Source organism: Manduca sexta, chromosome 15 (genome assembly GCF_014839805.1).
Source record: "Manduca sexta isolate Smith_Timp_Sample1 chromosome 15, JHU_Msex_v1.0, whole genome shotgun sequence".
NCBI classification, from domain to species: domain Eukaryota; kingdom Metazoa; phylum Arthropoda; class Insecta; order Lepidoptera; family Sphingidae; genus Manduca; species Manduca sexta.
This window is the reverse complement of record NC_051129.1, coordinates 8,995,957-9,009,887: the sequence shown is the minus strand read 5'-3', so window position 1 is coordinate 9,009,887 and position 13,931 is coordinate 8,995,957. Positions and strand designations below refer to the sequence as shown.

General features: G+C 33.7%; 1 protein-coding gene across 2 annotated transcripts in view; it reads left to right on the top strand.

The window, feature by feature from the left end:
- The window catches only part of LOC115451089 (collagen alpha-1(XVIII) chain), a 212,849-nt gene that overhangs the window by 82,434 nt on the left and 116,484 nt on the right, over positions 1 to 13,931 (top strand). The window lies entirely within an intron of this gene.

Here is a 13,931-nt window from a genome sequence, read left to right as displayed (position 1 = left end):
ACCGTGGATTCCGAAATCAGGTATTCATTCTACCGTGTTTCGTTACATTTGCCACGTACATTTTCCCTTCTATGCAGCAAAGCTGTCGCAATTTGTTGGAACTGCTGGAATAATTTAATATAAAGGGAATGAAGGAGATCATTTAATGCAACTCTAATTATTTCTTGTTTAAATAACCGAATATTTAAAAGGGAATATTTGATGTTTTTACGAAAGATAATGTTGTATTTTTGTTGTCTAATAACTTTTTAAACACAATGTATAAAAAATAACATAACATCATACTAAAAGTAAATAGTTAAACAAATCAATTAAGGCATTGCCGTCATATTGGTAACTTTTAGAAAATAAGCAAAAGGAGTATGATAAATTAAAACATTAAATTGAATTTACAAAACCCCTTCAACTCTAATACCAATAATAAGATAGTATAAGCAACATCTTATTTTGCTGTGAAATATGTAAGGACACCTTAAGGTACAATACTAAACACGACTACAACTGCCAACTTTGGAATAGCGAATTTTTATAACATGCGCATTAACAATTACCATTTTTAATAGGAAATGGTCACAAAAACTAAATCTTACTATTGACAGAACCATGCTGCAAATATATTTATCTAGAACATAAATTGAACAGATTTACCTAGGCTTTACTATGTTATAAAAAACTGAGGTCATTAGACAGACTACTATTGCTGCAATACTTATAGTTATCGAGAGTTCCATAGGTCCAAAGAGCCCCTTCTCCACCTTATTACTATACTTAGAGAGCAAATAAGATTCCTTTAAATTTGTAGATGCGGCCAAAGCAGATTATTTAACTCTAGATGACCTGTTTGATCGTTGGTGCGCCTATTTTAAAAAAAAGATGTCAATTACTTCTGCAGTTTGTCGCTGCGGTCATTTTCGGAATAATACCTTAATGCGTGATAGCCGCGGGTTAATGTAAAGAACAAGCCATTTGGAGATGCGCTTCAACATTATAATGTATGCTTTTGTTGCAGGTACGTTACTCCCACTCATCAATATCGTAGAGCTTCCAAAGTAGAATAATTTGCTGTAAGTATACTCTTGCATTATCTGCAGCGGACTCAAATATACAATTTGTGGATGGAGGTAGAACAGATGAGTTTGTAATCATAATCTGAGTAGTGGTAATTAGGAATATTAAAGTTTAAATACAAAAATTATTTAACGCCACTTTTGTGAATTTGTTAAATCAAGTATTTTTTTTAATACAGTTGTAATGATCATATCATAAATAATTATTACTGGATGTCGAACTTTTTAAAGCAAATCTATATGTAAGCAATAAAAATTGTGTAGATATTATTTTTTAAGAATTTTTTGAAGAAATAAAATACAACCTTAATAGTTTTATTCGAATGTACGAATATAATGTTATAATGAAAATGCATTTTTTTTTGTCCGAGCCATCATTGTGATTCAAATTGATATAAGAGTACTTTTGTAGGCAATAGTTTTCAGATACATTTTATAACCTTCAATAAAATTTATAAAATGCTTACGACATCATTCTTAAGTGCTTTGAATTGATTTTTCATTGCTATATAGAAAGAAATGCAAAGTGTCGCTGACTCCGTATTTTTCGATATATTTACAGAAAAGTTCTTAGTAATTATAATATTTATTTTGTATAATATAAAAACTTGTATAATGCGTAATAATGTAATAATAAGAGATTTGTACTAAGTACAATATGGTTACTCGTTACTAATGACAATTTTTTTTTTTACACTATTTCGTTTAAGTTATCCTACTGCACCAGATGGTTAGTAGAGTGGGGTCCAATAGTATTTCCTCTGACGAAAGATGATTACCCCTCAGTAGTCGACACAATTATGCCGGCCAGTTGGAACTGGATATACATAAGCTGGTCCTGAAACACGACACACGTGGGCCAGGGTATACACAGGCTAATCCCAGATCGCGACACACGTACATACGTGGGCGACGATGGCGGATTTTAAAACCTGTCTGATGGTTGCTATCCAGGCCGATATTAAATATATCCTATCAGCAATAGTAATTAATATTAGTTTTCGACTCTCAATTATCACATTCAGAACGATCAAAAACATTTCCGTTCCATGACTCAGTTCATTGAGCACGATGACATTATGCAAATCAGTTTAATTGACGTTGTACGCGGGTTCAAACTCCTGAACCCCAAGGTGGTACGAAGGTCATCAGGTATTGTTCCGTGTACACCAAATCCGTATGTATGTGGCTTGCATATTGAACGTCCTATTTAATTTATTCGGTTTATAATTCGAAAACATACTTAATTTACGAGTACACACTTAAATTTAATAGGAAATCATAAATTACCAAGAGCCATTGTACTAATTCGTAAATTTAATATTCTACTACAGGGGTTTTGTTGAAGCTATGTAGAGTCCGTCAGGATACCATCTCACTGCAGATTATGATAGGGAATGTACTATCTAAGCTCCAGATTCAATACGCTCACGTTGAAAACTACAATTATTGAGATATAATTGCATGAAGGCAAGTAACTATAAGTGGACGCTGGATGAGGAGACCGGAGGACCGAGCAACGTGACGCGCCCTAGGAAAGTCCTATGTTCAGCAGTGGACAGTTGTAGGCTGATGAGATGAGATGAGAAGTAACTATCCATTTACATAAAAGTTAACAATATTGTTTTGGAAACTACATAGCGGCGACAGCCTAGTTGGTTATGTTACGGACAGCCAAGACGAAAAGTTCTGCTAAGTTCAAAATCCAAAGACCCACCTTTGATTTTTCTAAAACGATGTGTATATTCTTTGTGAATTATCGCTTGCTTTAACGATGTAACACGGAAAACGTCGTGAAGATAACTACAAACGAGAAATTCTCTATAAGAATTTTGAGGGTGTTGAAATCCACCAACCCACACTAGGCCAGCGTGGTGGACTAAGTCCTCATCCGTCTCAGTAGTAGAGGTCCATGTCCAGCTGCGGGATATTATATAATGCACGTCCGATATGATAGAAGGTTAAAACAAATATTTAATAAAATATAAACACAGGCCCGCATAATTGGAAAATTAAACCCTAATCAGTCGACATTAAATTGGACCCCACTTCACTCACCATCAGGTGCAGTGAAGTCACTTTACCGCGCACGAATAAAACATATAATGTTTGTTTTAAAGTAGCTAACAGCTACTTAAGTAACCGCCCCCACCCTACACAAAAAACACATGGCACACACCGATTCAGCTTAAAATAAAGCAAAGCACTGAGTAACATTGTTGGAATCCGACAGGAAACGAGGACTGATTGCCGTTACTTTCCACTTGAATGTCTTGAACGTGCCTGCGATCATTCAAATTAATCGTTAGTTTTGACTTAACAAGTTCTACAAAATTAACCGCGCGGTGACACCGTTTGTGACACGTGACGTGTTTTGCTTAAAATAGGTGTCACTAAATAAATACTCGAATCAAAGCATTCAAAAATATTATTTTGTTAATAGATGTACTTTAAGTGTAAATAGTAAATGTAAGATGATGCAGAGCGCTTTTGATAAGTTCGTCTGGATATGTTTGGGGGAGCCCTATGTTCACAAGTGAAATTCATATAGTTGAGGATGCTAATGAAGATGAAAAATAAATGAAAATAAATGTGTTGTTAGTAATACATATCTTCAAATTAAAAGTAGGCGGAATGACGGTTTACAACGACTAGAACCTGGTAAAGAAGTGTAGTTATGGGTTAGTATCCCGCAAATCAATCACATTCTCTGGGACAACAAAAGAAAGAAATGTATGATTGCTTGAACGCAGTGTACGTCTCAGATTATTTCTCCTCTACAAGGGACAAAGTTGAATCATACGGCTATGTACAGAATAGTGCAATTATAATATTATACTTAAATATATTTTTTTTGCAGACACACCTATAAGGTGCCTAACCATAAAGCGATAGCACTTTATGGTTAGGCAAAGGCACTAAACATTTCGGCTTTGTTAAACTCATCTTCATTCCACGATGTGATAGTAGATTATAATATATCGTTATTTGATCGTAACTCTCGATTCATATTTCGTTCCAAAAATCACACATCCATCTGTACAAAGTCCTGTTCTGTCTGTTTATATGTGATCGATTTTCTCAAAATCTATTCAGCCGATTTTTATGAAATTTGGTATGGAAATAGTTTAAGACCCTGAGAAGGTTATAGGCTTTCTATCCGGGGAAAATATAAAGTGGAACTTTTATCGCGGAAAATTCCTACACGCCGTCAAACCCGCAAGCAAAAGCTAGTTTATTATATTTCAAACTCGGATCGAATCATGAACCTTAACTACAACTAAAATAAATCTATAATTGAACGACACGAGACGCTATCGTAATTTTTAATAAAGGTACCGTAATAGGAAAAAATATTACGCATTCGAACACCCAAATTAAAAGGAGCAATTTGTATTCAAAAGTGTTTGTTATGAGAACGCATTTCTTATATTTTAAGACGTGTCAACCGTCACGAGGAGTGTGAAGGTGATTCAACAATGGGGTGTTTTTTTCTTGTTTTAGCATTTGTATGCAAGCGCAGTTGCGTGCATAAATAAAGAACGGTCAAGTGCAAGTTGCATTTGTGACAGCTGTGCCGTAGTATTTTAAACTAATGAGACCGTAGAGTGCTTAGATTAGTCCTCCCCCGTGATGAAATCCAAAAATTTGCCTTCTTCTGATGTCTAACATGCAACTGAAAATAAGAAATCATTAAATCAAAGCCGCTCATTAGTGTAACAAATTGTGAGAGACCGATTATGTTTGATTTTGGTTCTATTTGAGGGACTGTTTTTTTTATTCGAAAAAGGAAATGTGTTTTTGCACGATTGATTATTATTGAATCTTTGGTATGTTGTATTTATTTTTTATTCAAAGACTATCGTACGTATTTGTTACGAATGACATATATTTCTAATAAATTCTAACTAGACCTCTCTCTTTATGAATTAAATTAAACACGAATATTAAACCACTAATTGATTTGTAATTCAAACTTCGCTTGGTGTTTCTTCTGGCTTTTGTTATGTTTACCCTAACAAGATCAGGTGAAACAGGCTTTCTCATAAAAAAGTACCTATTTACATAAAACATGCAAAAAGGGTTTTGTAATTACTCCGCGATACGGAACTCCAAAAAGACAATAATGCACCAAGTATGATTTGTTCCATGGAACAATTCTATATAGAATAACTAAAATTATATTCCAATATGCACTACGATGTGGTCGGAATAAAAATGGCTGTCAAATGAAGGTGCCTTTTTACAATATCATCGAAGGCACATTGAGGCACTGCATTCAACTGCATTTTATGATTTGCATTGTACGCAGTTATTCTTGGTTTTCTATGAGTTTGTTTGGAATTGTGATCTGGTAATGAGAGTACACTCGCTTCATATTACTCCCAAGTAATAGATTAAATAATAATTCTATGCTCGCGACATAAGAAACGATAAGATACGGGCGCTAAAGACCGCCATTTGTACCACCGTTGTTTAAATTATTAACATCATTATGTATATATATTTGTTTAGCTTTTAACACTTATGGCGTACAATAAAGATTTAAAATAAATAATTGAATAAAAAATAATAAATGGATTTTAGTGATCGATATTAAATCCGGCACAAAATATAATAACTGGTATCTCCCACCAGCAAAATTGGTTTTATTAGTTCATTGTTGGTTTAACGGCAACTTAAGTCAATCATAAACTCTGGTTATCATGTCATTTACCCAATACAATAAAGGCATACATGCAATATCCCAAGTAAACGCATTGTAACTTTATGAGCGAAACTCAAAATCTATACTAATTCGAATATTATAAAACAAATTCCGCGTCTGTCTATCAAAACTCAATAAACTCAAAAACTACCGAATGGCGATGAAATTTAGTATGGCAATAATTTGAGATCTTGGAAAAGATATCTTTTTATCCTGGAAAAAATATATAGCAGGACTTCTGTTCCAGAAAAAACTATATCACGCGTGGGAAAGTGCGAGCAAAAGCTAATATTATTTATATATCTTTGTTTGCTAAGCCCTCACGGCTAAATCACTGAACCGATTTTTATGAAATTTCGTACAAAGTAATTTTGAACCATAGGACCTCTTCTAAGTCCTCACATTGGGATTTTTGTGCCAGAAAAACTATGCACGTAAGCGAAGCCGCAACTAACACCTAGTTATTTATGGGAACATTTGGGTCCCGTTACGACTTGCCTACATAGGGATATGTCAATCCTACGGCTCCTGTCTAAGTTAACGATGGTTTGGTGTACGGGAAGCGTCCTACTGACCTACTTAGCTAGGCTCCTTTGCAACCAAATATTACTATTAAAATCTATACTAATATTATATAGAGGAAAAGTTCGTATGTTTGTACAGTCTAATATATGGAACTACTGAACAGATTTTGATAATTCTTTTACTAATAGAAGTCATTACTCTTGAGGGCTATAAGCAAGTTTTATTTTCATTTTTCACGCGGATGGATCCGCGGGCAAAACCTAGTGTTTTATTATTCTGATTTTGTATTCAAGATGCAACAACGTATCTTTCATTTTGATATGTTAGTAATACAGCTATTATTTGCAACAAACTTTCATGGACATTCTACCCAGTCATAGAATATTTTATAACTCACGAATGCCCCAAAATTTAATGTATTGAAATTAACTATAATTTTTGAGCGAAACACTTATTAACGTTCAACTTTATAGAACTAGTGGAGATTTGAAAACACGCAATAACTTCACCATTGCTTTGCAATTACTGTTTAATAACGATAAGATTGCTTCTAATTGATAGGTTTTGTATAAAATTAATGTTAATTTAAAATAGGTATACATTTATATCAGTATCGATCAGTTAAAATCAATTTATTGTATATTCGCATTTTTCACTTCTACTTCTTTTAGAAGACTGCAGCCTTCATGGTCATGAATCCGCCCCCGGGAGAAAATAATAATATAAATAACCTGGATAAAATTCGTAAATATTTTTATTAAATTTTTAATTTCGCGTAAACATAAGAAATAATTATAATTCGACATTTCATTAATATAAAATATCTTTAGTTATATTAGCGACTTTATTTAAATAATAATCAAATATTCTCATGTACCTTGACTTATGATAAGTGCAACTATCTTCGTCTAAGTGATGAATAAAGAATTTTATTTTATTTATTTTAATAACTAAATTATTATATTTATAATCTTCAGAATCTTTACTTCTATACATAACTATATAAAATACCATTCCAATGGTTCCAATGTAAACCATGAAAATCTTTTCCTTATTCCCACTTCCCAGCCTCAACGGCCTATTGAATTACTCCCTCCACGTTATGCTATACTTTACGCAAATGTCTTGAACACCGCACTCGCTTCGTATAGCTCCCGCGGGGCCGACCAAAAGAGGTGACATTTCCTTTTTTTTGTCGCCCAACTGGGAAATGTCTCCGTTTTAATAATTCATGAAGACGTCGATAGTCTGCGTTTGACGGTTGTAACAAAATGTAAAGTAATAACACTCCTTTGTTTGGAAACACAATAGTGGAACAATATTGGAATTCTGTTGAAGTTGTGATTCGTTCTAGATTTTAAGTATTTTTTTTATTGCTTTGGAGTTGCCGTTCGCCTGATCGTAAGCGATACGCCCGATAATGAATGACGAGAAGAGCTTGCTTTTCGTCTGATGGTAAGCAATACGACAGATAAACCGTAGCAAACACCATCCAAGACCTTAAATTACAAAGTATTGTTTGGTATTCCACTGCGCTCGCCATCCTAAGACATGAGATGACAAGTCTTATTATGTCCAGTAGTAACATTGGCTACAATGTTCTTCAAACCCTAATACAATAACTACACACTGCTGCTAGGCGGCAGAAATAGACATTGCGGACCCTCACATATGGGAGACCTACTATTACCAGTAAATACTTAGATGTAATAAGGTTATTATTAGTTATTATATTAACAGATGAATTTGATCGTAATCGGGTTTAAAGGATTTTATTGGGAAGGTTTAGTACCAGACAATAAATCGACGATAAATAAATAATAATTTTATTATCCGAGTAAATTTTATTTAATATCTTAAACTACTCAATTAAATATAAAAATTATGTAGGTAGTAGTAGGAACGACACAGACATTTTATTTTGATCTCATTACCTTTTACAAAATTCACTGGACATAGGCGAATCCAGAAATAAAAGCTGCTGTTGTAAATAATATTTTGATTGATTCCTTCCAAACCGAATTTCGGCCACGGCGGCGAATCTCAGCGGAGATCAACTAAGTACGCAGACGATATTATGGTGCACAAGTGTGTGCGCAATACATGAGTGCACTCTCTGTTCCTTGATTCTGATACTTCTAGGAGACGGCAATTCAGAAGAGAGATCAGGCGAAGGACCAACTGCTTTACATGCTTTCCGAGACCCGGAGCGCTGCCAAATTCCTGACTCCGAGCTGCGGCTGATTAATTTTTAAGTTGGAATTTTTCAGTCACTATTATTTTGACCCGACCAGGGATTTGAACCCAGAACCTCAGCGCGATAGTTGTACTCCTACCGAGTACAATTACGCCACCGAGGCAGTCAAGTCGTTATAAATAAATACTTCATTACTAAACTGGCATTATGACAACTGCATATCAGATTAGTAAGTATACGATAATTACTGTTGGGCAAATATTTGAGTTAATCCAGGTGCGTGGGCAAAATGGCCGAACAGCTAAGACGGCTGACATACTGTTAACTAGAAAGCGCCAGGGGAGCTTGTCAATAATGTTCCTAAATTAGGACAGTAAATTAATACTAATCGTAAAAACATATAGTTCATTAATATAATATCTATCAATCAACGCTAAGAGACGAGAAATGATTTTATGCAAATTAAGAAAGATGACTTAAAGACTCAAGTATTACAACTATCAAAGGCAAAAGAATAAATGAATTATAAATCATTCAAAAACTTGCTAACATCCGAAATTTGGACATTCATCTAAGACCACATTCGAAACTTGAAAAAACAGCAGAGCAGCATTGAATTAAAATCCTAAACCAGAATTCGCGGAATCGCGACAACCCAACAGCCGTAATGAAGACATACTATTAAGCCTAACGCTCTTAGGCAATGACAATAAAAACCGATAATATCTAGAGCACACTTCTTGAAAACAATTACTCCTTTCTAAATGCTCAGTCACATAAAATATAATTGCTAATAAAACAGATAGATAAACACGTAACAAAGATTTCTTAGAAGCGTTCAATAGTTCCCTAAAGTAATTGTAAGAGTAAGTTTACAACCTTACTGAGAAGCATCGTTAAATCGTAGTGATATCGATTCAAATCAAATGAACCTTTCAACTATAAATATTCTAATCGATTTCTTGTTATGATGTAAGAAAACTTGGCGCCATTTGTCTATGAATATTCATTTCGAATACGATTATTGTGGAGTAAGCAATATTTTTAAATATATAAAAAGTATTATGTTATAATAATACTTTTTATATATTTAAAACGTTTAGGTCCCCCACGGATGCGTTGTATAAAGAATTGAAGCTTCTCAGGGTTCGACAATTATACATACTTAAAGCTTGTGTATCTGCACACAAAAATATTTATAACTCCCATGATTATAATGTCGTGTTGGCGAGGAGAGTTTACAGGTTAGACCTTCCGTCAGTTAAATCCATCTTTGCTAAAAGATTTCCGAATTACTCACATTCGTTTATCTATAACAACGTCTCAAAACACTGTAACATCAAGAACGATTGCCCTATTAAAAATAAAAAAATACAATTGTTAGCTGGCTATTTAATTTCAATTATGAAGAAACGGAATTATTGTTATGTAACATCATAAATAAATTATAAGTTATTATTATCTTGCTACCTTTTTACCATATTATGTTTTAAAGAAGTTCTCACCTCACTCAATTTTGTTATTTATTTAATTTTATTTACTGTTAGTGCTCACCTAGCAAACAAATTATAGAAAACCTAATTGTGTTTTATATTTAAATTGTTTCTGGTATCCCAAGGTACAGGCCTAGCCTAGTTTGGGTACCCCTGGTAAATATGTTAACTTTTGTTTTTATAATAAGTTTGTAATTTGTAACCATTGAAATTGTAAACAAATTCTGTTATTTACAATAAAAAAAAATATTATTACTAAAAATAATAATAATAATAATAATAAGTTTACACCATAAATCCATTGAGTCTGCTAGTTAAGACTAAATCGTCACACACTATATGGCAAGTCGTTTATATTGTGAGTATCAGGCACTACTCTTTAGTTCTTTACTTTCTCAACCTCCAGCCCTGAGCGAAATATTTGCTGATCTGCGCGGTAAAATAAATCTTGCATACTAAAATTATCGTCTCCTCGCTCCAACATCTCTTGGTTTATAGGCGGCAGGTCATAAAAACTAAGCCAATTTTCTGCAACATCCTTGGATAACTATTTTGCGACCAACCTTACCTTGAAGTGAGTTAAGGACAGGTGAATAAATTTCAATTTTTTAAGCAGTTTGTGTTCTGTCTATTCCTTATTCTTTGTAGTCTACTTTTAGGTATGTTATGTCCAACACAGTTCTATTTAAAATAAAAAATGACGAGCAAGTCACTTATCTAATGCCAAGCGCAATACCTATAAGTAGATAGTAGCAAAACTCAAGCGGGACCGACAACTACTGCACCGATCAGGAACGGATACGTTAGTTAACTCTTATTACTCAAATGTTTGGTAAATTCAACACGCGCCACTGAAACGTTCACATCATCGCGTAATATGTTTTGCTCACATAACTTGTATGTACGTGTCAATCAATTTCACGATTTATTCCTTATTAGGAAATAATTTGCTATGCTATTACTAGACTGCCTCGGTGACGTAGTTGTATTACGGTGTGGCTGCAGTTCTGAGGTTCCGCGTTCGTTCCCCGGGTCAGCCAAATTGATATTGGGTATTTTTACTCAGTATCAGCTGAGTCTACAATTTGCGCCTGACATGGCGATAGGCTCGCCCCCTATCACATCATGGGACGCAATACACATAACGGAAAGAGGATGCACCAGTTGCCTCTCTGCCTATCTCTTAGGTGATAAAAGTGTGTGTGTGCTGTTGCTAGACGATCATATTACCAATGGAACATAACTTTATAAAATATCTTAATTTCACTTTTTTTTTCGTAGGCCAAACAAGTTATGCCGCCTTGTGATAAATGATACTACAGTGTTCAAAAAAAGGTTATTAAAGGGTAACCGATGTTAAATGAGGTTTAAAAACGTTCATCAATTCCTTTTTATGTCAATAAATCGACAATACTTCTAAAAAGCATAATTTATTAACTTGACTTATTAAACATGAAACAATCTGTTGTATGTAACTCATGTAATACAAAGCATAACATTCGGGATTTAACACTAACTGTTTGAGACAAAATATCCAATAAGGCTTAAGCATTAGTTCAGTTGCACGAATAGTTGAAGCAAATTCGGTACCAGTTGCCTTTAATTGGATGGAATCATCAAGCCCGAATGTTCAAGGGTTTCAGCCAAAAGGAACACGTCGATAGCTCCTCTAGGAAATGTACTGATGCAAATGGGTTCATCTCTAGCGAAAGGAAGGGTCTGCTTAAACGAATTAATTTAGGGATTGTATTCCATAGTTTATTGTTCTTTTTTTTACATTTATTAAAATATAAATAATATCAGCTGTCTTTTATATACCGTTCCACTGTTGGTGACAAGCCTCGTCTACTACTGCGAGGGATTAAGCCTTAATCTACTATGCTGGCCTAGTACGTATTAGTAGACTTCACACACCCTCAAAATTCCTATACAGAACTTCTCAAGAACGCAGGTTTCCTCATGTTGGATGTTTTCCATCACTGTTACAGCAAGCAATTATTCGCAAAGGATACACAGATAATTTTAGAAAAGTCAGAGTTGTATGCCCTTGGGATTTGAATCTACGGACATACGTCTCGGCAGTCCGTTCCACATCCAACAAGGCTACCGCCGCTCTAGTTCTTAGCTTCGTCCATTTTTACAAGTTTGAAAACTATAGTGAGGAATAAAAGGGTAATATGCCGAGTCTCACAGAATTATGCACGAAGATCGTAAGATATTTCATTAGTAAAGGAGACATAAACTTATCACAATACTGAGCAGATTTTCCTCACTCTATTAGTTTATTTGTACTAATAAATTACTCTAAAGATTTTGATGGATTCCACTTTATAAAAACATGTTTCAATGTTGTTACAACCATTTTTGGTACAAACTCCATTCTAACTACTACATTAGTCCCCATTAAAATACAACAAAAAATAAATAGTCCATTTATTTTACTGCCAACACCTCTAATGCCGCTCTTGACTCCTTATCTGATTGCAATGTATCTTGTCGTTCCAAATGTCAATCAATCCGTCGGTAATTGGCAGTAGCATGCTGGTCTCGAGTAGTTAAATTATATCCGATTGGAATTCTAGATATTATGTCTACATAATTTTTAGGTCAACCAAACGTTTGTAGAACTAGAGGCTAATCAAATGCTAAAATCCAATTGAGAAATAGATAGGTATCGTATGCAAAACAACTCGCAGCTAATTTATATTTACGGTATTATTTCATACCTACAAATATTACTAAATATTTATACAAGGCCCAGCTTTAATATTTTTTGGTATTTTATAATTTGTAATGATATGTTACATTTTCATTGATTATAAAATTTGGTAGACCGTTAAGGATTCCTTATTATTAAACAACATGTTTGTAAATTTGTAAATTTGAAAGTTGGGAGCTTACATACGCCCAAAAAAATTTCTTAAAGCAAAAAATTTGAATCTGGTTTTCTTTTACTTATATGAATGTTTATGGTACCTGCATTGTATAGCAATTTTTTGTCTAGAGATGCCCCCTTTATTCCTTTTAGTTGATGGAGCAGCGAGCAGAAGCTAGAGAACTAAAATATGTTTTACGGATAATACAATATTTTGTAATATTCGCTCTGAATACTGAAGTAACATTATGTTATCACGAAACAACTCCAAAGAAGTAGTTTCGAAGAACAAGCAATATCAATATTCACATAAACGAGCAACTCGGAATCGCCTTATACAACTTTTTTATGTTCTTTTATTACAAAAACAACAAAAGCAAAATCTAAGTAAGTTTTAAGTCGACTCCAATTTGTCAATTCTTGATTATTATAACATAAAAATTTGGAAATAATAATATTTAATTTTAACAATATAGAAGATATTATTAAAAATAATCTAAAACCAATAAAATTTTAAAGTAACCTTTGTTCGGCTTTTGATGAAACTTTGAAAATACGTCAATTTCTACGTCAACTACGAAATTCAATAAATAAGTTCAAACTTTGATGATAAAACATTCAAAATTGCAGTCACATCTATTGTCTTCAATAAACAATGTGGAACTGAAGCGAAACATTTTCTTCAATAACTTTCAACACGAGTTGTTACAAACATTTTCTATTGGTTGTCAATTGGTAATATTTATTGGAATTTGTTTTCAACTGCCCTTTACTAGTTGCGAGTCGAGGAGTTTGCAACATGTTTAGTGCTAACTTTGAAATAGGTTTTTGATATTGGGATTTAAGATATTATAGAACATATTAAAACCGACTGAAAAACGACTACAAATGTATATTTATAGTATTTTTTCCGTTTTCGTTTTTGTGACAAATTGTTATTCATTAATATTATTAAATTGATTTATTTTATGGGGAGAAGTAAATAAGTAATAGCGAGTAAAAAATTACTACACACACATCACACCTTTATCCTCGAAGGGATGCCTACTCTTTGCGATGCAACCGG